Source organism: Choloepus didactylus, chromosome 11 (genome assembly GCF_015220235.1).
Source record: "Choloepus didactylus isolate mChoDid1 chromosome 11, mChoDid1.pri, whole genome shotgun sequence".
Lineage (NCBI taxonomy): Eukaryota > Metazoa > Chordata > Mammalia > Pilosa > Megalonychidae > Choloepus > Choloepus didactylus.
In genome coordinates this window covers 69140237-69167020 of record NC_051317.1, presented here as the reverse complement: position 1 = coordinate 69167020, position 26784 = coordinate 69140237, and positions in this window count along the sequence as shown.

Genomic DNA, 26784 nt, shown 5'->3' with positions numbered 1-26784 from the left:
TGCTTCCATTTTTAGCAGATTATTTCTCTATTTTCTTTTTTTCCTCTCAGGAAAACAAGTTGGCTTTCTAGCTAATTCTAATAATCTTTCTTACACATAAGTTTCAGACAGCTTAACTAATGACCAAAATATGTCAACACAGAAGTCTCAAAACCACTTTCTTCCATATTGACAAGGGAAGAGAATAATGATAATTATATGACTTACACAAAAATATCTCTGGAAGGATGTGCAAGAAACTGGTAACATCAGTTGTCTATGGGGTTGGGATCTGGGTAGCTTAGAGGCAGATGTGAGAGGAACAATTCCCTGGATGTCTTTGTGAATCTTTCAGATGTGTTCAGCCATGTATTATTACCTGCTTTACACACACACACATACAAACACATAGGTGTGTTTGAGATTAGAAATATCTCAGATGCACTAAGCAGTATATCTACCCTCAGTTCCAAGACCCTCCACCAATTATCTGGCTCTCTATCTCAGAGGTCCTAAAATTCTCAAGTTATGCACACACACACACACACACACACACACACACACACCATCAAGTCAGTAGGTTCTTCCACATTCTGTTTTGTTCCTCTGCAACCTCTCTCTCAACATTCCAAATACCTATGATCTTGAATTTTCCACTTGCCCTGCCCGCCAGCATGCCACTTCTTCTGTTGTGCTCTAAGTAGTTCAAATTCTCTGGGAAACTGCCTTTGTTAACTAACATGGGATAAATGTGTTAGAGAACCTTCAGGCATTTTATAAACATTAGTTTCTCCTATCTTGTATTCCTGCCTCTGCCCTCCATATAGAAATAAATTGTTCTCATAGGATAAGTTAAAATCTATGTGGATTTAAGAAATACATGAAAATCTGTCAATCCTCATCTGGTTCTCCCCACACTGATCTGTGATTCCAGATGTAACCATACAAAGATGACTTTGAAACACTCATCATTTGGGGAGTGAAGCCTTTTTTTTTTACCTATCCCCAAGGACAGTTAAAAAAGAGAGGAATGATACTTTCTTCTTCCTGGTTAAGGACTTCTTGAGGCCACATAATTTATTCCCCATCCCACACAACCTGTGAATAACCTAGTAAAGTATTGCTTTGTCTCCTTCCTCCATTAAAAATAAAGTAACTACTTTATCCTGCCTTCAAATTCCTTTTATAGCGATACCTGATATCCTTGCCTGATAGATTCCAAGGAATTGACTATTACATCTAAAATGACGTTTTTAATGAAATATTAGTCACATATTTCAAGAAAGAAGTGCCTTTGTTTTAAGTGATACTCTATTTTTGAATGAGTGCCAAAGATAGTGAATCTAGAATGGGGGTAAAATCTACTTCAACATTCCTCAAAAGGAGAAAATACTGCTGCTTAATAGAATTCATGGATGTATCACCTTTACTGATCTCATTCTCAAAGAAAATGAAATTTTTTTGCTTTTCTTTAAAAGAGCATAAGGAAGTGCCTTTCAATAGGTTCAATCTGCTATTAGGAAATTAAGGAAAAGATAATAGCATCATTAAATTGGGTCAGATGTACTTGACTTTGAAACTTAATAGGACATACAGTAGGGAGTTTATATATAATGTTTTGAACTGTTATTTAAAGCATGTATTATTTATTTTATGTCTTGTTTCTTAAAATATGCTACATGCTCCTTGTGGAAGGGAGCCAAACCTCAATTAATCCACAGCATCTATTCAGCATCTGACATATAAAAAGTCTTCAAGAAATTCTTGATGAATAACTTAAGAAATTATAGGGAATATACAATATACAATTTGTATATTGTATACAAATATACAAAGGGGAAATATTTAGGCCAGCATGAATAAGTAATTTTCACTTAGGGACTAGTATCTCTTGGGGATTGAATCACATCCCCTGCAGAAGACATGTTCAAATCTTAATCCATGTTCCTGTAAGTGTGAACCCATTTATAAATAAGACCTTTTGAAGATATGTTTATTAGTGAAGGTGTAGATAGTTTGAATCAGGATGAGTCTTAATTTGTATGATTGGAGGCCTAATAACAAGAGGAAGTTCAGATGCAGTAAGTCAGTAGAAGCCAGAATTCAGAAGAAGCCAGAGAGGAAAGAGAGAATGCCATGCGATGGAGAATCACTACTGACACTAGGAGAAAGCATGGTTTTGTTGATATCTCAATTTTTGACTTTTAGCCTTCAAAACCATGAGATGATAAATGCTTGGTGTTTAAGTCAGCCCATTGTGTGGTGTTTGTCATAACAGCTCTGGCATAGTAAGATGGTATATTTAAAAGGAGAATTAAATGACCGTAAAGAATAAGAAATTTTGCTTTGGGAAATAGAGGAAAATATAAAATATTCAATCTTCCTGCTTTTAAAAATGAAAATGGGAGAGGTTTCTGGGGAAGATAGTGAAGTAGGGAGCTCTAGTACTCAGTCCTTCCACCAAAACAACTATTAAACAGACAGAAACAGTTGTCTGAAACAACTGTTTTGAAAACCCAAAGGCAAGAACACTGCACATACAGGGGATAGCAGGAAGAAGAGATTGATAAATTATGGTAAAGTGTGGAGAGCCGTCTCCCGGGACGGGCATAGCGCATGCGCTGTAAACCTGCTCCAAAGTCCTCCCGCCCATCGAATGAGCCAAGATGGCGCCCATATCCTGCTTCCGCTTATGACGTGCACACTCACTATTCCTATCTGCCAATTGAGTGCATATGCGCGGCGCTAGATCATTGGTTATGAGTAGAGTACTTAAGAGTTTGCCCAAGCGAACCTCGGGGAGACAGCCCACTAGGAGCCGTACCTGACGGCCACATCGAGGCTGCTCTCCCGCGAGGCACTCTGCCCCGCGTGGAAACCTGTAACAGAGAATGCTTATCTAGCTTCAGTAAAAGACTTGCTCTCGCAACCGCCGTGTGGCTCGAGTCGTGACTTCCAGCCAGGTCAGTTTGCGTGGTCTGCATCTCTCTCTCTCTCATCCCTTGTTTCTCCCCTCGCCGGCCGGGGAACAGGGGTCGAGCGGGGCGGCGCCGGACAAGTGGTGGCCCGTACGGGGAACGCTCCTCCTCCTGCCTCGCTCTCGACGGTCCCTCTGTGAGGAGAGCAGCGCTGCGCATCGAGCTTACGGCGGACTTCCCGCGCCTGATCAACGCGAGAAGGTGAGTGCGTCTTATTACATGATAGTTAGGGCCCGTGGGTTTTCAGGTGACCCCGGGGGACTCGGAAGAGCTCTCCGAGTGACTGAAGTATAGTGCCGACTGCAATCATGGGGCAGTCCGGAAGTTCACCTCTCTTAGCTCCCTTAAAGAACCTTTTGAAACAACGGGGTATCTCGGTCAGGAAAAGCTCCCTTCAGCGTTTTCTTGATGATGTTGATACTTTTGCCCCTTGGTTTGCCTGCACCGGCAGCCTTAGCCTACCCTCTTGGATGAAGCTCGGTCGCGACATAGACCGAGCACGCCAGACGGGCGTGTGTATGGACCCGATTCTAGTACCCATATGGGAGACCGTCCGTGCGGTCCTTGAACTAGAATCGGCTGCCGGCCTAAGCCCGTCCTCTGCCTTGCAAGAAGCACGGTGCGCGCTCCAAGAAACCCAGTCAGTTTCGTCAGCGGACGGCTCCTATAAGGGCAAACCGCCGGAGTCCAGTGACTCTGACTCAGAGTCAGATAGCGATACTGACGAGGAGGCGGAAGCATCCCCGCTACTTGAGTGGGAGGAGCCTCCCGCCACACCCGTGCGGCCTTCCGCCCCGCCAATGTCTACCGCTGCACCCCCAGGGACACCCCAGCTCCCAACTGACGCCTTGGGCGGTCCCACCAAAGGACCTCGCCGAGAGCTCCCTCTAGTGGCCATGCCCAGTAAATGTAATTATCCTTTGCTGCCAGACCCGGAAACCCCGATGGGCCGGTCAGGGGAGGGGCAACCTTTGCCGTACCCCCCGCCCGAGTACACAGGCCCTCAGGACCCTTTGCCATTAGGTAGTGGTGGGAGACATTTCTGGAGATGGAACCCTTTCACAACATTTAGACCTTTTGGCATGCTGGGTGGCTACCAGCCACTTGAGCCGCAGCCAGTCTCAGAAATGTACCCGGTTATTATCAATCCCCAAGGTGGCAATCAGCACGAATCATATGATTACAAACTATTGAGGGAATTGAGGCAGGCCGTCCATCAGTATGGCCCCAATGCCCCTTATACCTTGAACATGATCGAGAACCTCTCTGCTCTAAATCATACACCCGCAGATATTTTTCAGCTAGCCCGTGCTTGCTTGCCGTCAGGCCGATTCATAGATTGGAAAGCATGGTTTGAGGAGTTAGCTGAAGAGCAGGCCGCAAGGAATGCGGCAGGGAGACGTGGCGGGTGGAATGCTGACATGCTGTTGGGGAGAGGCGCCCATGCCCAGAACCAAACGGGTTTCCCACAAGAGGTCTACGCCCAGATCTTCCGCTGTTTTGTGGGTGCCTGGAAAAAGCTAACAGGTAAGGGAGAGGCTCAGGCCTCACTCAGCAATATACACCAAGGCCCCACAGAACCATTTGCGGATTTTGTAGCCAGGATGCAAACCGCAGCTGAGAGAATCTTCTCAGATCCAGGAGTAGCAGAGACTGTGGTTAAGCAAATGATTTTTGAGCAGTGCAACAAGGAGTGCAAAGTTATCCTGGCACAAACAGAGCAAAAAATTTGACAGAGTGGGTCAGGCTCTGTAGAGATACTGGCAGCCCTTTAACTAATGCAGGTCTAGCTGCCATGCTAGCTAGCTCCCTACAGGTGGCTACAAAAGGCCCGAGAACCTTAGGGGCAAAGTCTAACGGGTGCTATGGCTGTGGCCAATCAGGGCACTTTAAGAGAGATTGTCCCAATAGACGTCAGCCCCCTGCCACTCAACGGTTTGGCGAACCAGGTGCAGTAACCAGGCCGTGTGGCCGTTGCCACAAAGGCCCCCACCGCGCAGAAGATTGTAAATCGGTTTTCGATGCGCAGGGTAGACGCCTCTCTGGCCGCCCCGAGCAGATTCCAAAAAACGGGAAGAGGGGGTCCGCCCTTTCGACGGACCCCCTTGCATGCCATTTGACAACACAGGATCCGATCAAATTCGTGCGTCCCCCGGCTCAGCAGGACTGGACCTCTGTGCCACCTCCAGACTCGTACTAACCCCCTCCATGGGTGTCCAGTTAGTAGGGACCTCCTTCAAGGGGCCCTTACCGGCTGGTACTGTAGGGCTCATATTGGGGAGAGCATCCACGGCCCTGAGAGGATTAACAGTTATACCAGGACTTGTAGATTCAGATTTCACAGGCCGTGCCCAAGTTATGGTTCAATCTCAGCGGGGCACCTTAGTCATTGCAGAAGGTGATAAGCTGGCGCAGCTCCTGCTCTTACCCAGCTTACATGCAGTCTTTCCAAGCAGAATCAGACAGAGAGGGGAAAAAGGGTTCGGATCCAGTGGAGCGATTTTTGAGGGACTCCATATGTCCCTGGAGTCTCGACCTATGCTAACCATTAAGGTGCAAGGCAGATCTTTCTTGGGCCTGCTCGATACAGGGGCCGATCGGTCTATCATAAGACAACAAGAATGGCCCCCCACCTGGCCAACGAGCAGGGCGGAAGAGCCCATTAGAGGAATAGGCCAAATTTCAGCGCCCATGCTCAGTGCAGCTGCCCTTCATTGGGCCGATGAAGAAGGACACCAAGGCAGTTTCCAGCCTTATGTATTAGCCCTGCCTGTGTCTTTGTGGGGAAGAGACATTCTGACCCAAATGGACGTTACTTTAATTAGCGGCTACTCCCCAACCTCTAAGCGACTGCTAAAAGAAATGGGGTATACCCCCGGCAAGGGTTTAGGAGCTTCACTGCACGGACGTGCGGAGCCTATACAAGCTGCCCCCAAGTCTGACAGACGAGGCTTGGGTTTTTCATAGGGGCCACTGAGGAGAGATTCCCACCCACACCTATAAAACTAAAATGGAAAACCGAGGCTCCGGTGTGGGTGCCTCAGTGGCCCTTGCCACAGGAAAAACTTGCAGCGTTGCACGCCCTAGTATCAGAACAACTAGAAAAGGGCCATATCGCTCCCTCCACGTCACAGTGGAACACCTCCATATTCGTAATAAAAAAGAAATCTGGAAAATGGAGACTGCTGCATGATTTAAGGGCTATCAATGATTGCCTGGAGCCTTTGGGACCCGTTCAGATGGGACTGCCCCTCCTCTCGGCGTTGCCAGGGCACTGGTCGGTTGTCATCTTAGATCTTAGGGATTGCTTCTTTTCTATTCCACTCCACCCCGAAGACACCCCTAAGTTTGCCTTCACTGTGCCCTCTCGTAACCAAGAGGAGCCCTGTCAACGCTTTGAATGGACGGTCCTGCCCCAGGGTATGGCTAATAGTCCTACCATGTGTCAGCTGTATGTTGCTACAAAGCTAGTTGGCGCCCGGCAACAATTCCCTCACGTAAAAATCATTCACTATATGGATGACATTCTGTTAGCCCATAAGGATGCTGTAATCCTTGAAACTGTGTTGTCACACTTGGTCTGTGACCTTAGAAAAGCTAACCTGGAAGTAGCCCCTGAGAAAATCCAAATGACTGACATTACCACTTTCCTGGGAGCGAAACTCACGCCTACTCATGTCTCCCCCCAGAAGGTATCTCTCAGATTAGACAATATACGTACTCTGAATGATCTGCAAAGGCTCTTGGGAGATATCAATTGGATCCGCCCGTATTTGAAATTACCCAACGCTGAGTTGGTGCCCCTATTTGACTTGTTGAGAGGAGATTCAAACATAACTTCGCCCCGGCACCTTACTCCCGAGGCGAGGCAAGCACTGTACCGGGTAGAGCAAGCGCTCAGTTGCGCCACTCTGAAAAGAATAAACCCCAATGAGCCTTTTGAGGCCTGCGTGCTGCCAACAGAATTACAGCCCACTGCAGTGCTGTGGCAGCAAGGACCGCTGCTCTGGATCCACCCTGGGGTTTCCCCCCGGAAGGTTCTAGAGCATTATCCTACAGCGGTTGCAGAGTTAGCCCTGGAGTGTATTAAAAGAGCGGTACAGCATTTCGGCCAGCAACCCAGAAATCTCCGAGTGCCTTATTCTTCCCAACAGCTTGAGATACTCACTGGATGTATCGATCAATGGGCCGTCCTCCGGTGTACATTTCTCGGAAGCATTAACAATCAATTCCCTAAAGCTCCCCTCTTGCAGTTTGTCGCTCGGCACCCAGTGATTTTTCCTAAGGTGACCTCGCCTAAGCCGCTAGCGGATGCCCCCACTGTGTACACAGACGGCTCCAGCTCCGGCACAGGGGCGTATTGTGTCGAGGGGGACACTCCCAAAACAGTACTCTTCCATCCACAAAGGCCTCAATGGGTAGAGCTACAGGTTATCATCACTGTTCTGAAAAGCCTCTCTGAACCCTTGAATGTTGTCTCGGACTCTGCTTATGTTGTAAACTCTGTACAGATACTAGAGACAGTGGGCACTATTAGGTATTCATCTACAGTAAGAACATTCTTTATCAAATTACAGGAAGTTATATGGGCCAGGCGACACCCTTTCTACATAACTCATATCAGAGCCCACACGGGCTTGCCTGGCCCCATGGCCCAGGGAAACCACATCGTAGATGTGGCCACTCGACAGCTACACATCTTTCCCACACTGGTGCCATATCAACAGGCCCGAGAGTTCCACGCCAAGTTTCACATCAATGCAGGCACCCTAGCTAAGCGGTTCAGCATACCACGTGCAGCTGCTCGAGATATTGTCCGAGCCTGCAGCAATTGTGCGGAGCAGAGAGCAGTCTCCTCGGTTGGGGTCAACCCTAGGGGTCTCACCCCAGGGGATACTTGGCAGATGGATGTCACTCATCATTCAGAGTATGGTAAGGTCAAGTACTTACACGTGTCGATAGACACATATTCCCAAGTTTTGTTTGCCTCTGCTGAACCAGGAGAAAGAGTCTCCCACGTCGTTGCACACTGCTTGGCTGCATGGGCGGCTTGGGGTAAGCCAAAAACGTTAAAGACAGACAACGGACCAGCCTACACTAGTAAATCCTTCCAAAAATTTTGTGACAACATGGGTGTCCAATTGAAACATGGCATCCCCTATAACCCTCAAGGGCAAGGAATCATCGAGAGAGCGCACAGGTCGCTCAAAGACCTGCTTAGGAAACAGAAAGGGGGGATAGGTCACGGCTTGTCCCCAAAGGCTCAATTGTCTATAGCCTTATTTACATACAATTTTTTAAATGAAAATTCACAGGGAGTGACACCTGCCCTGCAACACACCACCCCGAGTCCTCAGCATAGAGGTCTAGTCCGTTGGAAGGATGTCCTGTCGGGGCAGTGGAAAGGCCCTGACCCGGTGCTCAGCTGGGCCAGAGGCTCTGTTTGTGTTTTTCCCCAGGAACCAGGACGTCAACCAGTGTGGGTTCCGGAAAGACTGGTGAGAACCGTGACATCACCTGAAGAAGCCAAGGAACAGCTGTCAGAAACGCCAACGAATATACAACCTGAACCATTAGACCAAGCCTCCGACCCTGCTGATGATGGCGACGACCGACAAGACGATAATAGTAGGACTGACCACCCCGCGGTTGCCCAAAAAGAGGATCGGTAACTCTGTTCTTTGCTCTCCTATAGCAATCCTTCTAATCTGCCTTTTTCTTTTTTTAGTGGAACTGTGGTAGCGCAGGAGAGTGGTCTTTGGGGCCTGTGGCATCATCCCCCGACCCTGGCCCCATTCTCTGCTGGGTCTCCCGCCTCTCCTGTGTTTTTCACTCGTACCCTGTCTCTAGGTCTCCACCACCTGCCTTCTGACAGAAATATTTCCTCCACAAGCTTCAACGAGTCCTTCCCCCTCACCAATGACACACTGATCCTCTCTTTTGCTAACCTCTCTGTCAAGGTTGTCAACACCACAGTTGCGGCGAATGCTACTTGTGAAACTGGTAATGGCGAGTTAAGTAAGGGAGTCTTGCTTGAATTTCTTAACGTTACAGGGAAGAGCCGCCAGTCTTGTGAAGGGATCTTGAGTAAAAATGAGACTCAAAGGTGCCTTTTCCTTCCGGGGTTTGCTCCTACAGTCTGCAACCGTTCCAAAGACCCGGATGCCTCGCCGCCCCGCTATCCTAGTGTATCGCCCAAGTTATGTCTGGCTCCCCGTCAAGGCAACCGACTGGGTTGGCCCTGTTTCTCAAGTTGTTTCACTTAACAATATCCCCTTCTCTAAGTCTAGGCGTCCAAGAGGCATACCTTACCCGAGACGTGCTACGCCGCCACAATCAGATGCTGAACTTAAATTTCCAGGCCATTCAGAAACTCCTAGCGGAGATAGATGAACTTGGACTAGAAATAGATGGACTCTGGAGAGTTCTCCAGCAGACGTGTGATACCCGATGGTTATTCGGGAGGCTTTGTGTCACCCCGGTTAGGGTGAACTTGACAGAGGAGCAGCAAGATGTCGCCGAGTGGCTCAAGGACACTTATCTCCCCAACTTCACCAATCTCTCCGACCAAGTGAAATCCGACCTTCAGGGACTTGAGAACATTAGGAAATTGAAGCCTGTTAGTTTCGATCTTTCCACACTGGGCGAGACTGTAAAAAATCTGTGGGACCAAGTCACCTCTTGGTTCTCTTGGCCCAATTTGACTAATTGGATTCTCTTGATGGTGGGACCATTGGTGGGATTAGTCATTGTTAAATCTTTGCTAGAACGCCTGTTTCAAGCGCGGCAGTACCGTGTTACCACTATGATGGCTATGTCCTCCACCTTTGATACCCCCAACAGCGACCATTCTGATGGCCATACCCCATCCTGGCCGCCTCGGGCGGGGCACTCGGGAGCGAGGTTTGTAGCTAAGCGCGCAGCTGTGTCCCGGGTATAACGGGCGACGCCAGCAGTCATAATTTTTGTCTCAGGTAGGTCCCTAAGGCAGAGTCATAGTTGTGGCCAGACTTGACTCTAGCCAATGCATAGGGACGCCTAGTGACGCCTCCGACTCTGGTTAATGCTATCCCTGCCCCCGCCTTTGTCCCCCAGTTGCAAGGCAAAGCACTGCAGGGAGAGTCATGTTGTTTCCAGCTCACGGACTCTCCTGTCTCCATATGAGGTGAGCATTCTGGTCGGTGCTAGAGGCTCCGCCGCTAAATGGCTGAGACCTAGTCCAGACTCCCCAAAGCACCGGAACAAATTGTGAGCCATCTGGGTTCACGGGAGCACACTCATCACTGGGGACACTGGGTCGATATAAATAATAAAGGGGGAGATGTGGAGAGCCGTCTCCCGGGACGGGCATAGCGCATGCGCTGTAAACCTGCTCCAAAGTCCTCCCGCCCATCGAATGAGCCAAGATGGCGCCCATATCCTGCTTCCGCTTATGACGTGCACACTCACTATTCCTATCTGCCAATTGAGTGCATATGCGCGGCGCTAGATCATTGGTTATGAGTAGAGTACTTAAGAGTTTGCCCAAGCGAACCTCGGGGAGACAGCCTACTAGGAGCCGTACCTGACGGCCACATCGAGGCTGCTCTCCCGCGAGGCACTCTGCCCCGCGTGGAAACCTGTAACAGAGAATGCTTATCTAGCTTCAGTAAAAGACTTGCTCTCGCAACCGCCGTGTGGCTCGAGTCGTGACTTCCAGCCAGGTCAGTTTGCGTGGTCTGCATCTCTCTCTCTCTCATCCCTTGTTTCTCCCCTCGCCGGCCGGGGAACAGGGGTCGAGCGGGGCGGCGCCGGACAGTAAAGAGCTATAAATTGTTCTCTTTGTGCAGCGGCTACCAACCACGCATCTCCTACTCACTTGGCAGGCCACCATGGGGTCCAGTCCCTGGCTAGTTGCTGGAATCAGAAAAGGATGTAAAAATTGCCTTCCCTAAGAAGATGGGTGGGCACAGCTGATTGCTGATTACTGCTTTTGATTAGCTAATTAAGAATGCTGGGTCCCGCCTCTGAGGGCAATTATTGTTTTAACCCACCCCAGAGAGCAGAGGAGACAGTGGAGATTTAAAGAGGCAGTGCTTCCTCAGAATGTGGGGCACAGTTGGTAAAAGGGTTGCATTTGATTGACAAGACTGGAAAGCTCAGTGGGTGAGAAGATTTTGGTGTCCTTCCTGATCCCCTCCCCAGGGCACTTTGGAACTGGTCTAAGCACCCTTTGTGGTCCCTGGTCCTGTACTGGCTGGGAAAGTCTGACTTGGGAAAGTCCTTTCTGGGGTGACCCTCCTCCCAAAATTTGCCCTCCAGGCAAAAGCAGAGTGAGATAACAAAAGGAGTATAAAAAATTATAAAAGTAGACAGGCTGGAACAAAGGTCTGCCAGCTTTGAATACCTGGGAGAAGAAAGTCTGTCTCCTGGGAAGTCTTAGGAACAACCAAACTCCTGTAAATGGAGGAACTCCAAATAAACTAACAAGTAAAAGCCCAGGATAAGACAAAGGCTTAGAAAGACAGGGAAAACCCCCACATATACTGCATTCACCTTGGGCAGACCTTCCTGATAAGAGAATTGAAGCTCAAGAAAATCTATCTTATCAACAGCTGGTTTCAAAACCAAGAAACAAATCCCAGGAAGTAAATCCCAGAGTTAACATTTTAATATTTTAAAATGTACAGTGTGCAAAAAAAGGTACAAGACAAATAAAGAAACAGGAAAAGATTTCCCATCCAATGGAGGAGGATAAAAATACAGAAAACACCAATGAAGAAAAAGAGAACACAAAGCCTTTAACAAAATGTTCTTAAAAATGCTAAAGAGATGAAAGTACAGAGAAAGAACTAAAAGATGCCAGGAAAATAATGAACAACCAATATGAGTGACTTAGTAAGGAGAAAGAAATTTTAAAAAGGAACTGTGCCAGTTTGAAGCTGTTATGGACCCCAGAAGAGTATGATCTTTTAATCCAATCTTGTAGGGTGGGACCTTTTGATTGAATGTTTCCATGGAAATGTGACCTGCCCAACCATGGGTGAGACATGTTGATTAAATTATTTCCATGGAAGTGTGAACCAGCCCATTCAGGGTGGGTTTTGATTAGTTTACTGGAGTCCTTTAAGAGAGCTCATGGAAAGAAGGAGATCAGAGAAGCTGAGAGACACATTTTGGAGAGAAGCAAAAATATGTAATCCAGGGTTTGCCCCCAGAAGAAGCTAAGAGCCAACACAGACCCAGATGCTTGGAGATGCTGGGAAATGCAGAAAGGAGGACTTCGGAGATGTAAGCTAAGCGATGAAGCCCAGAGTTTGCTCGGGAGAAGCTAAGAGAGGAACCTCAGATGCTTAGAGGGAAATATCCTGGGAGAACAAGTAAGGATGCACAGAGGCTGAGAGAGAAGCGAAGAGAGACAGAAGCCCAGAGACATTTTGGAGAAAGCCATTTTGAAACCAGAACCCAGGAGCAAAAGACCAGCAGACACCAGTCATGTGACTTCCCAGCTGACAGAGGTGTTCCAGACACCACTGGCCTTTCTTCAGTGAATGTATGCTCTTGTTGATGCCTTAGTTTGGACACCTTTATGGCCTTAGAACTGTAAATTTGTAACCTAAGAAATTCCCTTCATAAAAGCCAATCCATTTCTGGTATTTTACATAATGGCAGCTCTAGCAAACTGAAACAGGAAGCAAAGAGAAATTTTAAAAACCATAATAACTAAAATTTTAAAAACCCAGGATGGTTTCAGGAGCCGATTGGAGATGGTAGAAGAATCAGTGAACTTGGAAGACAAGACACTTGCAATAAGTCAGACTGAGGAGCATTAAAAAAGCAATATTAAAAGCAGAACTATTCTAAGGCAGTTATGGGACAATATGAAGTACAACACTATATGCATTAGGGGGGTCTGAGAAGGAGAGGAAAGAGAGAAAGGGGCAGATGGGATACTCAATGAAATAATTACAGAGATCTTACCAAACTTAGCAAAAGATGTGAATATGCACATCCAAGAAGCTCAGAGAATGCTAAACAGGATAAACATGAAGAAAAATATACTCCATTATATACTGACTAAACCATCAAATGCAAAAGACAAGGAGAGAGTTCTGAAAACTGCAAGAGAAAAGCAATGTATTATGTACAGGGAGTCCCAACCAGACCGAGTACAGATTTCTCATCAGAGACCATGGAGTCAAGAAGGCTGTGGGTTGAAATACTTAAAGTGCTGAAGGAAAACAACTGCCAGCCAAGAATTTTATATCCTGTGAGACTCTGTTTCAAAAATGGAGAAAAGACAAAGATATTCCCAGATAAACAAAAACTGAGGGCATTCATCACCACTAGATCTGTTCTACAAGCAATGCTAAAAGAAGTTCTTCAGACTGAAAGGAAAGAACACTAGACAGTGGTTCATAGCAGCATAATGCAAAAAGGACCTCTGATTACTATATGGGTAACTATAAATGCCAGTACTATTGTATTGTATTTTTTTTGCTATGTAACTCTACTTCTTACTTCCTAAATGTGCTAAAATGCAAATGCATAAAGATAATGATGAATCTATGGTTTGGCCTTACAATGGACAAAGATACAATTTGTACCAAATTAAAAAAAAAAGATTGGGAAATAGAGGAGTGTGCCAGTTTGGATGTATTATGTCCCCCAAAATGCCATGTGGGGCAATCTTGTGGGGGCAGATGTATTAGTGTTGATTGGGTTGAAATCCTTTGATTGAGTGTTCCCATGGAGATGTGAGTCAATCAACTGTGGGTGAAGCATTTGATTGAATTATTTCCATGGAGATGTGGACTCTGTCCATTTAGGGTGGGTCTTGATTTAATCACTGGAGTCCTATAAATGAGCACACAAACAAAAAGACCTCAAAGCAGCTGTAAGTGGAGACAGTCATTGAAAGCAGACTTATGCTAGCCTGGAGTTTACTCCAGAGAAGGTAAGAGAGGACAAAATGCCCTAAGAATGACATTTTGAAGAATGCACAGGAGCTGAGAGATGAGCTGGAACACAACCCGGGATCAGCAGATGCCATCCACATGCCCTCCCAGCTAACGGAGGTTTTCCAGATGTCATTGGCCTTCCTTTGGTGAAGGTATACTTGTATTGATGCCTTAATTTGGACATTTTCATTGCCTTCAGACTGTAGCTTTGTAACCAAATAAACCCCTTTATAAAAGCCAATCCATTTCTGGTATGTTGCATAATAGCAGCATTAGCACATCAGAACAAGGGGTATAGGAACAATGTACCTGTGTGCTAATGAAGTCAAGTTAGTATCAAGTCAAGTTGGCATCAAGTTGATTGTTACGTATTTAGGACATTAAATTTTAACTCCATGGTAACCTCAAGGAAAACAGATGAAAAATATATCCAGATAGAAATGAGAAGGCACTCAGTATAGTATAACTCAAAAAAAGCAAATAAATATAACAGTAGGTTTTAATGGAATAGAGGGACAAAAAATGGTCTAACACTTAACAAGGTAAAATAGCAAAATGGCAGGAGAAATTTCAGTATTACCAGTAAAGACTTTAAATGTAAATGTGTTAAACTCTCCAGTCAAAACTCAGAGATTAACCAGAATGGATATAAACACATGTCTCAATTATATGCTGCCTGCATGAGACTCACCTTAAAGTCAAAGATACAAATAGATTAAGGAAATAAATACACCATGCAAGTAGTAACAAAAAGTGAGCTGGGGTGTCTATGCTAATATCAGCTAAAAAAGATTTTAAGTCAAAAACAGTTATAAGGGACCAAGATAGTCATATATATACTGTCAAAAGGGACAATTTAACAGGATGATGAGACAATTATAAATATATATGCACCTAACAGTAGAGCCCCAAAATATATGAATCAAATACTGACAGAGTTGAAGGGAGAAATTGGTGGTTCTACATTAATACTAGGAGACTTTAACACACCACTCTCAGTAATTGATAAAACAAATCAAAGAACACCTAAATAAATGGAAGGGCATTCTGTGTTCATGGATTGGAAGACTAAATATTGTTAAGATAACAGTCCTATACAAAGTGATTTATAGATTCACTGCAAACAGGTTACCAAGGGATGGAGTGGGGATAGGGAATGGGAAGTTAAGGCTTAAAATGTACAGGGTTCCTATTGGAACGAAAATGTTTTGATATTGGATGGTGGTGATGGTAGCACAACGTTGTAAATGCAATTAAAAGTACTGAAATATATATCTGAATATGACTAAAAGGGGAAATGTTAGATTGTATATATGGTTACAGAATAAAAATTAAAAAAAAAAATCCATGGAATTACACTACAAAAACATTGAGCCCTAAGTTAAATCATAGACCTTAGTTAGTGGTACAATTGTAAAAATGTGCTATTATTAATAGTAACAGACATTCCACACCAATTGCAGGGTGTTAGTAGTAGTGGAATGGTATATGGGAGTCCTGTATTTTCTTCACAATTTTTCTGTAAACACACAACTTCTCTAACTAAAAGAAAAACAATGAAAATGGTCATATTAAATATGTGTAATAAAAATTTTAAGAAAAAGTAAACCGATATAGTTCTCAAATCATGATCAATTATAACCAGGGATAAAAAGAGGCAGAAGAATAAAAGAGGTGGAAAAAAAAGGGGAGAAAGAAGGACAGTTAATGAAAGGAGCAAGAAGTGGGGATGAGCAGGGCACACATGAAAATACAAAGGGGTAGAGATTTCCAAGACAATGGTTTGTTGTACATTTTATTGCTCATTTGGGTTGTGAAAGTCAGAGTAAATTATCATTGATCAACTTAGTCAGCTAATTGAAATTTTAGAAGGTAGTTATCACTTTCCTTATTGATTAATTAGTTAATTGACCATCTTTTAGCTTTCACCTGCCTAACTCTGAATGATTAGCTGCTGCATCCCACTACTTAATTATGGCAACCACAATAGCACTCTAGTGTTCTTTATGAAATCAACCCAAAAACTGATTTAGGCTCATTCTCCAAATTCAAACTCTAGAGCTCTCTATATTCAAATTTTAACTATTATTCACTGGAAGAATAGAAAAATTCAACATTTTTCTCAATGAGAAAGGCAATATAAACTGAAGATTCATACTCTAATAAATAATAGTGAATGTACTTACTTACATGTACTATGGTTCACCTTTTACGTGCTCATTTCTTTTAATTCCCACCCGAGCTCTCATTTCATTTCTACAATCCTTAAAGCAAGTCATGGGTCAAAGGGAGTCCAATGCAGGCATAACATCCACCATACTTGTTACATGCACTCTCACCTACTATCCAGCTGGGCAGCTCTATGGAACTTGAATACACAAAGGTAAGTTTAGGGGTAAGTGCCAAAGAGATCTTCATTACTCTGCATTTGAGGGCAGAGAAGCCAGCAAGGTTGTATGGGACTAGGAAGGGATAAGAGGGAGTGGGAATGAAACTGCCGAGCATATGTCCCAAGTGGTGTGATGGCTAAAAGACTTTTCATCCGAAAGTGTCTAATATTTAATTGGATGTGTTTGTGTGTCTGTAAAGTACATCTCTATTCTGAAATAGTTTAGGAAAGTCTTCTACACACAAAAAATTACCTTGTATAGGAATTTGTTTGTCATTGTTGGTTAATTATTATTATTATTATTTTTTTGGTGTGCATTTTTGTGGAAAATAAGGAAAAGAACCAAATCCTACCTCAGGACTGACACAACATGGAAGAGAAACAACATGAGTAAGACAACAAATCAATCCATAAGTTGAGCCAATTGGTGGAAACATGTGTCCAAAACCAGAGGTGACCAGGGAAATACAAGTTCCCCTGGGGCTCATGGCAGTATTGGAGAGGGCTCTGGCCTTCCACAGTCCATGGAAATGGGCTCAAATCAATCCTGTATAGACCTAAAGGGTGAGGGAGAACTCCTGATGTCCATATTACATAATTACTTGCTTTGAACCAGGCACATTCCCCACAATTAAGTTCTTATGGAAACCACAGGCGAAAGTTTTATGTGTGTATCACCTGTTAGAAGGCTAAAGAAATATAAGACCATGTAATGATTAAATCTCCTGAATAACATTTATAGAACTAGATTTATATTTTCCCAATTAGAACTTCTTTTTTAAAAAAACAAGTTGGTCCCTAGAGAAGTCATTGCTTGAACTATAGCCAACATGATAAATATGTTATTATTTCTCTGGAGCTTCAGCATTTACTTCTCTTGGACAGAGCCCCAAGACCAGGGTAAAGTGACGTAGATGCATCTAAGTTTTGTGGTCATAGAACTTTGTTCCCTTGTCTGTGGTAACATGTTTCTATAAAAGTCATATTTGATTTTTTCTGTAAAACCATCATTGAAGGCATTGTCCATTTTTTATTCCCTGTCTGTGGCAGCACACATTTTTACCCAGAGAAAAATTATATTTCTCAGCCAACATTATACTGTTGCATGATATGATGATGTGATTAAATTCTAGGCAATAAAATAAACACAGATGTGTTGCATTCTCTTTCTGGAAAGTTTTCCTAAATGGGAAAGTGCAAAACAATTTTGGAGCTTTCTCTTCCTTGATGACAGCATGAAAGATATGTGATGGCTGGTGCTCCAGCAGCCTATTTTGGACCACAAGATAATCTGAGGATGGAAGCCACAAATCTTGAGAGGACTAGATCAGAAAGTAGGAGCATGGGTCTTTGGTGACATCATAAGGAGCCCTCAAACAAGTCTGGAACTCCCTACAGCCAATCTCCTTTTATAAGAGAGAGAAACACCTACTAATTTCTTTAAACCATTTTTATTTGAGGTTTTCCTAATATATGCAGCAAACTTGACTTATGTCTCTTATGTATAAGGATGTATATTATAAATTTCTTTTAAAATGTAGTGCCAGGAAAGATTGCTTCTTCCTTAATATGTTTACTTTATATCACACTGCCTTTGCTTTCTTTGTCCTTGCCTACCAGAGGAGCAGAGTTAAAGTTCATGGGCATTTACAGTAATGACACTTACCATAGCTTCAGGTTCAATGACTTCCATCCTCCCCCTGACCACCAGGCTGATCCATTTCCAAATAATCTGATAGCTTGTCTCCATTTGAATTGTCCAGTTGCATATCTTTATAAGATGCCCCCAAATTGTAAAATACAATAATATAATCACAGGATTTACAGTAATCTACTGATTAGGTGATATACTTCAGAAAGAAACAATACACTGAAATTTTAACCCTGAACATACTCATTCTACCTTAGCTTAAGTATAGTCTCTCTTTCCCCACCAAGTCAATCAAAGTCAAATTAAACCTACAAATATTTGCAAAAAAAACACCATATCATAAATAAATAAATTTTGCTCTTATGCTGATGCTTCCCTTTTCTACACAGAATTCAGGAAACTAAGATGTGGCTATATATAGATACTACATTAATTGGCATTTGATAATGAATTTCTATGATAAAAATTATACTAAAAATTCATATATTTCCCAATAATCTATGCTGTTAATTTTCAAGTGAAACATCCACCAGTATAAATTCCAACTCTTTTTAATCTAAGACTGAAAGAGCTGCTAACAATAACTTTCCCTGATGTGTGAAAAATAATTATAAGCATGGAATGTTTCATAGACACTTCAAGGTATCTTGCAATTAATCAATCATATCTGTGTTTTCTTGTTGCTGTGACTTTTTGTTTTGTTTTGTTTTTTGTAGTTGTTGATCTTGATTGTGGCTGACTTCACAAGTTTTACTTGGAAAGCTGACTATGAAAACCTATACAACTGGCTTACGATTTCAACAATTTGTTTCAGATACTAGTATAGAGAAAGCATAAGTCCTGGCAATCGGATTCTCCCCTCATCCGCTGAGTACCGCATGTGGCATTAAAGTAACACATTTAGGCCTTCTTATTACCCAGTTGCTACAGGGCAGAAAGAGCTAATTCCTTTTTCTGGAAATGAGAACCAAATGTTTTAAACACTATCACAGGTGTTCTTGTTACTTTACTTTTGATGGACCCTGATATTAGGTTTGTTATAGTTATTGAATCTACAATGTTCAACAGATCCAAAACACCTCAACTGATCTGTGTCATAGGTATAATGGTGGATAGGAAGGATGTTAGTGGTAATCCCAGATAATATCTGGATGTAGGTGACTACAAAGGGACTCACAGGGTGTTGTTACCTCTGTAAATTTATTATGGTCTAGTCCAGGTTCTGGCTTTCAGCCACATTAGGGTCCCAGAGCTGAGCAGTCTTAGTTCATAAGACTTAAGTAAATATATTGGGTAGCCAATTTATGGATTTACGTAGGGGAACATTCTTTTCTATTGATAAGCCTGCTAATAATCCCTGACCAGGCCAGCCCTTCCCAATATCAAGGTAACTGGAAAGCAAAGTGAGTCATTAAAAGCCTGCTTTGTGAGCATGACATCATGGGAATTAGGGGAAGTGAAAATATTGCCCCATTTATTTGTTCACCTTATTGAGAGTTCTGATTAATCATCTTACTTTGTATCAGAAAATATACCTCTTAGAGTCAAGAAAGATCATGAAATTCAGATTCATTTATTTATTCATTCAAAAATGTTTCTATTAAGCTCTTACAAAATACCATATACTGTATACAAAATATACAGTAGCTAGAAAAACACTAGTGAACAAAACAGAAAAAGAAAAATACCTATCCTCCTCAAACTTGTATTCAGTGGGTTGATGGATGATAATGATAACTGAGCAAAATGGTAAAGTACTATTGAAGGAAAATGAGTAGAGAAAGGGGATATTGGTTATGGAAAGAAGGGGAACCTCTAGATGAGGTGGTAGGGAAGGCTTCTCTGAGAAGGTGACAGTTGACCAGGACCTGAAATCTATAATAAAGGTGCTGGCCATAAAAGACCAGCTGGAGGAAGAGTACTCTTGGCAGCACGAAAAGCAAATGTAAAAGACCCTCAAGCAGGAGCATGTTTAAGGAACTTCAAGTCAGAGTAGTTGGGAAGAATAAGAGATTAAACAGGGCTAGAAAACCACGTTGGAAGTGCTAGATCCTTTGGATGCCAGGGCTCTCTCCCCTGGCCAAGGCTGAGCAAATACTGCCCACTAATGGCTCCCTGGTTTCACTTCACTGCACCCTAGATTGACTCATTGCTTTGTTTCCACACTGTCTTTATTCAAATAAAATTGATTAAGCTTCTGCTTTCTGTTACAGTGACTGTCCAGTCCTTTATCCCTAATAGTAAATCCAAAAATTTTGTGATTTTAAACGTTCCTAAACTTTTCAATTGCACATTGTTATTCTAATCAGACTTCTTTGTCTATTTTGTCTAATTTAACTGTAAGGGGGTGTCTCCTTGTTTTGAATTTGTTGGGCATAGCCAACAGCAAATATTAGAGGGAGCATCCACTTTGGAATCACAGACCTGGTTCAAATCTCTTCTCCCTTGTTTACAGCCTGGGTGTCCTTTAGCAAACCACATTAACATCCTGAGCCTGATTGCTCGTATAGACAATAATGTATACTTCTAAAATTGTTTTGTGAAAAGTCACTGAACTGATGCATACAAAACATCCAATGCAAAATGTGGCATGAACAAGTGTTCCGCAAAGAGTGGTTGTTCTCTTCTGCGTAGAAAGAGCACCAGGAACTAGTCTCCATCAGGCATCATCTGAATGGGAGGAGAGCTGCACGGTCCTCAGGGGTGAGGTGAGCATAGGTAGAAGTGGACAGCCTCTTCACTCAGAGCCCCTGCTACCTAACCTAATAGAGTCCCTTGGCTAATTCCCTGGGACTCATTCCTTAGAATCTTGAAATCTCTTAGAGTTTTCAGGCTCACCTGTAACAGATTTCTAACTTCCCTCAAAGTGTTAACCTAGAGTTGAAAAAAAGAAGACCCTTTGGGAATGGGAAAAAGAATGAGGACATTTGGTAGGTACTTATCGATACCCCAACCAGATCCATTTACTGGTTGCTGCACCCACCTTCTGGCTGCTGTAAAGCCTGTGGTTAATGGCTTACCCCTGAAATTTTAACCTCCCTTCATGCATGGGAGGTGGCCAGACAGGCAAGGACGAGGAGATCCACCTACCCCTTTCCCTGTTCTGGCAGACACTGACTGACTGATATGGCAGATCAAGAGCCCAGCCCCCTTGCCTGGGATGCTGCTTTTAGGAAACTTGACCTAAGGCTGCCTAAAATCCAGTAGTGAAGCACCTGAATTGGGAAGTTAGAGGATATTAATGATGCATTTCATCTAGGATTTTCCAAGTATCAGCCCAATAGCTCAGCAACACCTTGACTCTTGCTGAACCAAGTTGATTCATTCACTCAATGCTGCAAAAAGTTCTAGTTGTGGTTGAGAAGGCTCCAGCTTCATTTGCAGATGACCTTGGGCAGCCAGGCCAGTACTTTGTATATTCATGCTTCTCTAATAGCTATAAATGTTATCAGGTTGTTAAGGAACTAATGACTCCCAGTTTTCTTAGAGGTAATAAAATGGTGTGACTCCCCATTTTGGAAGAGAAAGCTCAGGATGTGTGAACTTGCTACTGACGATTCATAATTTGAAAAACAGGCCCCCTACAGGGAAATTATCCAATTATGTTTTTCTCGGTCTTCAGAAGGCAAGCTACCGTGATCAATGTTTTAAAGATTTCATCTCAGCTGGCAGTTAGCAGTCAATGCACTCATTCCCAGGCAGCCAGGGAGTTTCAGGAGGGAAAGCTGGGGAACATGGAGGCAGCCCAGGAGGTTCAAGCTTCTGATGTCTTCCTGAGCTGAACTTCTGGAAGCAAGGGTTACATACCATTCAATCTTTTAGGGGGTTCAAATTAAGATATCACATTTTGTAGTACTCATAAGTTAATAAAAATTCTGAAGATCAGCCTTATGCTAAGTACTTTTTTCAAAGTTGGCTCAGTATGTTAAACAATTAATTCCAGCTTCATCTTTTATGGATTTATTTTGCAATTTGTGGATAACCTACCTTGGACTCAATTAAAATTGCCTTAGCCTCCTAACCTGTTTCCTGGCTTCTACTGCTGCCCTCTTTAGTCTATTCTGGATATAGACTCCAAGTAATCCTGTTCAAACATGATTTCTACAGCTCTCAAATGGCTTCTCATCCAATTTAGAGTAAAAGACAATGTCCTGGGCATGATCCACAGGGCCCTACATGATCTTCTCTCCCCCATACCCCATGCTCACCCAGCCATCCCATCTCCAGCCACACTGGCTTCCTCCCCATTCCTTGAACATACCAGGCAGGCACTTTGCCTAAGCCTCACAGCCTTTGCACATGCTTTTCCTGTGCCTGGGACTCTCCCAGACACCCACCTACCTTATTCCCTTGGCTCTTTCTGGTCTTTCCTCAAATGCCACCTTCTCATTCAACACTCTTCCCTGCATCATTTTTTTTTCTCTAGCACTTACTCTAATCCAACAGTTAGGTAGCTTAGAATGATACTTTTAGAAACTTTCTTAGTGACTGAAAAAGATAATTTTAAAAATCACATAAAGTAAACCCACAAATTATTCTTGCACTTATGATTTTTTCATCTCATTTTTCAATCCAATTATTTCTATGCTTTGTGTTTTTGAAAGAGCCTACGGCAAATACCTGAAGAGCAAGGTATTGTTGGAGTGTGTACTGGCCTTGTGGCCAAGGTCCTTCAGTCCAGACAGAATCTCTCTAAGCCTGAAGTTCCTCAGATTCAATAAGAGAGGACTTTATCACTAAGATTCTTTTAGACTAATGGTTTTTAAAACTGTTTTTTATTAGTGTTGAGTTATATGCACTGTATTGTTACATATGCAAGGGAAGTGATTTCTCAAAGCCCAGACTCATGAGAAGCTAGTGACATTTATGCACAACAGGATTCTCGACCCAGCATCACTTCTTAGGGACACTGGGGACCTGACATACTGTTACCTCCAGGTAATAAACCATGTCCTCAGCCATCCCCTGCTACCCCTTGAAATTTCACATTTGGTTGGCGGAGCAAGCTGGCACTGTAATATGGGTGTGCCAGTCACTGTGAACTGCTGGGGCTCCAGCCTACATTAACCGTTAGGGAGTCTTCCCTCCAACCTGTCAGACCCATCATGACCTGATACTTCACAAGATTTAATTAAACTAGTATCAGCCTGAGGACTAGGCAGGGCTTCTATCTGCCCTGTGGAGTGATTTAGAAAAGTAAGGCCAGAAGATATTTGTTCTACCTCTTCTCAGTGTCTGAATCCCATTCCTTTGTATCTTTCAGGTTTTCCTTATCCAGAAAGTCCCCATAAAAGTGCCAGTATCTCTAGGCAACCATTAACACTATGAAATTTTATGTAACATTTTGTGGGTATATCTTGGGTGGCTTTTTGGTGGGGGAGAAAGGTGCAAAGCTTTTATCAGATACTTAAAGAAGTCCACAACCATTTTATTTAAAAAAAAAAAAAGGAATTTTTTTTTCCTCTTTCCTTCCTTTATGATCCAAAACAAGAAGCATAAAAGCAAGGAAGAATGAGGGAAAATGAGAGAGTGATCACACTCCCAACCCCCAAAAGGCTGAATGCCTGTTTCTTGAGGACAGAAACAGGCCACGGGAACAGAATGGATGAGACAACAGAAAACCAGACTAAGAGTCTTTGAGGGAACCCACTGACCAGCTGGGAACAAGAACTCCTACAGAGCACAGCTCATGGCAGACAATAAGAAAAATAAAGCCATGTACTATTTATAACCTAATGACCTGAGACTGCATAAACCATTTAATTTACAGAGACCCATCAGGAATTTTTTTAATTAATATAAATTTGGAACTATTTCTATGCTTATCAAAGCCATTTTCAGATGGCTTTTTGTTTCAAATGAAAATAATGGGGCTTAGATTTATTTGTTCAAATAAAAATAATGTGGCCCAAGTCACACTCCTAGTAAGCGGCAGAGCCAGAATCCAAACCCAGTTCTGTGTGCATCCAAAACCTGTGCTCTCTGTTCTATACCAACTCCTACTTATGGAAAATAAGGGCTGGTGTAAAACAAACGAACAAAAAATGCTAACAGCCACCATTTCCTTTACTCTTCAAAAAAAAGTGTGTTTTTTTTTTTTGGTTTATTTGTTTGTTTTTTAATTAGAAAGAGCAAATAACAGAAAATAAATCCATGCAAATTCCACAGTTGTGTGGCTACTTGGGGATCTTAAATTCGCCTCCTCCTCTTCCCGCTCTTCCTTTGGGTGGGTTCTGGGACACTGCGAAATTTCTCATACCTGCAGGACTTATTGCAGGTATGGAATACATTAGAATTGTAAGGTGATTTTAGCCATATTATATAAATAAATGCAGAAAATGGAAGCCTTTCTTTCGCTAGAATGTAGTTATGATTCCAATCTCTTTTTTGGGTGGATAAGGTGGCTTGGGCAGTAGATGATTTTGGCAAACCCGCTGTCAATAGAATAAAGTTATATTTCTTTCAGGCAATCTCCTACTTAAACACGAAGCTTTTCTTAAACAGATTGTTTTTAAATACAACTCAATAGAACAAGGTATTATCCCCCCTAAGAAATTTCTGAAGTGATCTCTTTAAAGCCCAAGAAGAGAGGAAAAGTAGCTTAACTTTTCCTGGATACAGGTTCTGCAGTTCCTGTAATTTTATAGTCCCCGCCCCCACTCCATCCACTCTTCCATTAGCAAGTCCCCTAGGGTAGTGAGGCCATTTTTATGTCCATCTGTACCCTCCACTGTTGACTATTCTAGGGCAGGGACCATAGAACAGTGCAAGGAAAAATATAGCTGAGACTCAACAAATGCTGAAATGAAACGACTTTCTAATTTAAGTCCCTGTTGCTGGTGCCCTGTTGTTAGAAGTGAGAACTTGAGATCTGCTCACAACTACACTTAATCTATTCTTTCATTTACTTGAAGCCTTACCGTCTCCATCTACATTCTCCCTTCCAAGCCACTCAGGTAAATTTGATTATTTTATTCCTTCATTGATATGATTCTAGGTTCTTTGAGCTGCTGCCCTCCCTTTCAGAGGGGCAAAACTCCTCTTCCACTGATAAGCCAAAATAGTTCCAACAGTAATGAAAATATGGCATCTAATTAAAATGTCAAAGATTCAGCAAGTTAGCGTGAACTGCCATCTCCCTCAAGACCTGTCTTCTCATGGCCGAGTGCTCTGAGGCCTGAACTCCAACTTCACAATACACTTGACTCTGATATATGGCAAATGTAAGAGAAAGTTATGACTTAGTCCTTAAAAGAACAGGAATTTCAAAATAATTTGAACACAATAAAATATAGTAAACAAAAAAATACATCAGGTAGATATTTTTTCAAAATCCAGGAAGTATTTCAAAATAGTAGGTAAAGCATTTAGCACAGCCCCTGGCACATACATAAGTTGTCAACTTTAACTGGAATCATCTCCTATATTATAATGGGGTTTATGTTCAGACATATCAGTAAACAAAGATGTAGATAATAGAGAAGTTATATTTCATCAGGTTTGAAAAGGGGTTTTGATGACAACTTATAATCAGATTGGATTTAAAAAAAAAAAAAAAGGTTATTAAATGGAAGGGCCAGATCTAGGAAAAGACTGATGAAGGAAAGACTAGGTTGATATTTATTTATAAAGAACTTCAATCAGTAACAATTTATTAATATTTTGCTATTAGGAAGTCCAAGATAGTGAGCTGTAGACTCTGTGGGAATAATGAGGCAAAATATCTGGATTCTACCATAAAACATTATGAGCAATAAGCTACTTACTAGCACTATATGGGAAAACATAAAAACAGCATTACAGCAATAACCACAATGTTCTTTATAGATCAGAGGCAGGAGATGTTTCTTCTCATAACAAAATCCACAGGTCACCTAGGAAAGTTAAATAATTCCTCCCAACTGAGGCTGTAGCTTCTAGGAGTCCATTGGTCCTCTGCCTCATGTTCCGGATCCCAGCTCCACTCCCAAACCCAACCTTACTCCCTTGCCCCTCTTCCTGCAGAAAACATCTTTAATCTCCCAAGTATACCATCCTTAGTGGATAATAGAGTAAGGAAATTGGTGTCTGAGACTAAATTTGCAACCTAAAATACAGGGCTTGTGTCACAATCTCTGAGATGGAGATCAACACACAGGAAGTTGATTAGAGGTATTCCTCGGATCTACACCAGTAGTGGACTGTAGTACATTCAAATCAAGTCCTCAGCCGGCCCCACTGGATGTTCTCAATTTAGCTAGGAGTGTCCTTCAAAATTGTCCAGAGCTGGGGCAAGGGGCCAAGGCTGTTACAGCTTAGAGCCAACCAGTGGAGACAAGTTAGTGAGGTCCCCAAGCCAAACCAGGCATTCAGTGGAGCAGGCTGCCCCAGAAAAGGGGTGTGACCTTGGACAAGGCTGGCTCTCTTCAGCCAAGGCAATCCTGAAGGAGAGCAGAGAGCTCTCCAAAGACAGGTGGATAAATTTTTCAGTCCTAGAGACGACTGAAGTGGCACAGGCTGGCATCCAACACAGGTAATACATTTTTCCATTTAGGTTTCACAAAGTAGATTGGTATTTTTAGAATTGTTTCTACTCACTTTATGCATGCATTCAATAAATTAATGGTTCCTGGTTGGTATTATAATGAAAACTTTAACTAATAAAAAGTGCCATAGATTTATGGATAGTAAAATTTGAAAGCATTGAATCTGTCATCACGTTCCCACCACCTTTATTCAAATAGAATAGCTCTCCCTTCCTTCTTGCCCAGCTGTTGCCAAGTATACAGTTCAGAAAAGGCTAGTGGATGTAGAAACGATGGCCAGATGTCTCTCTGATTTCCTTTATTATATTCCTTCAGGAGGAAG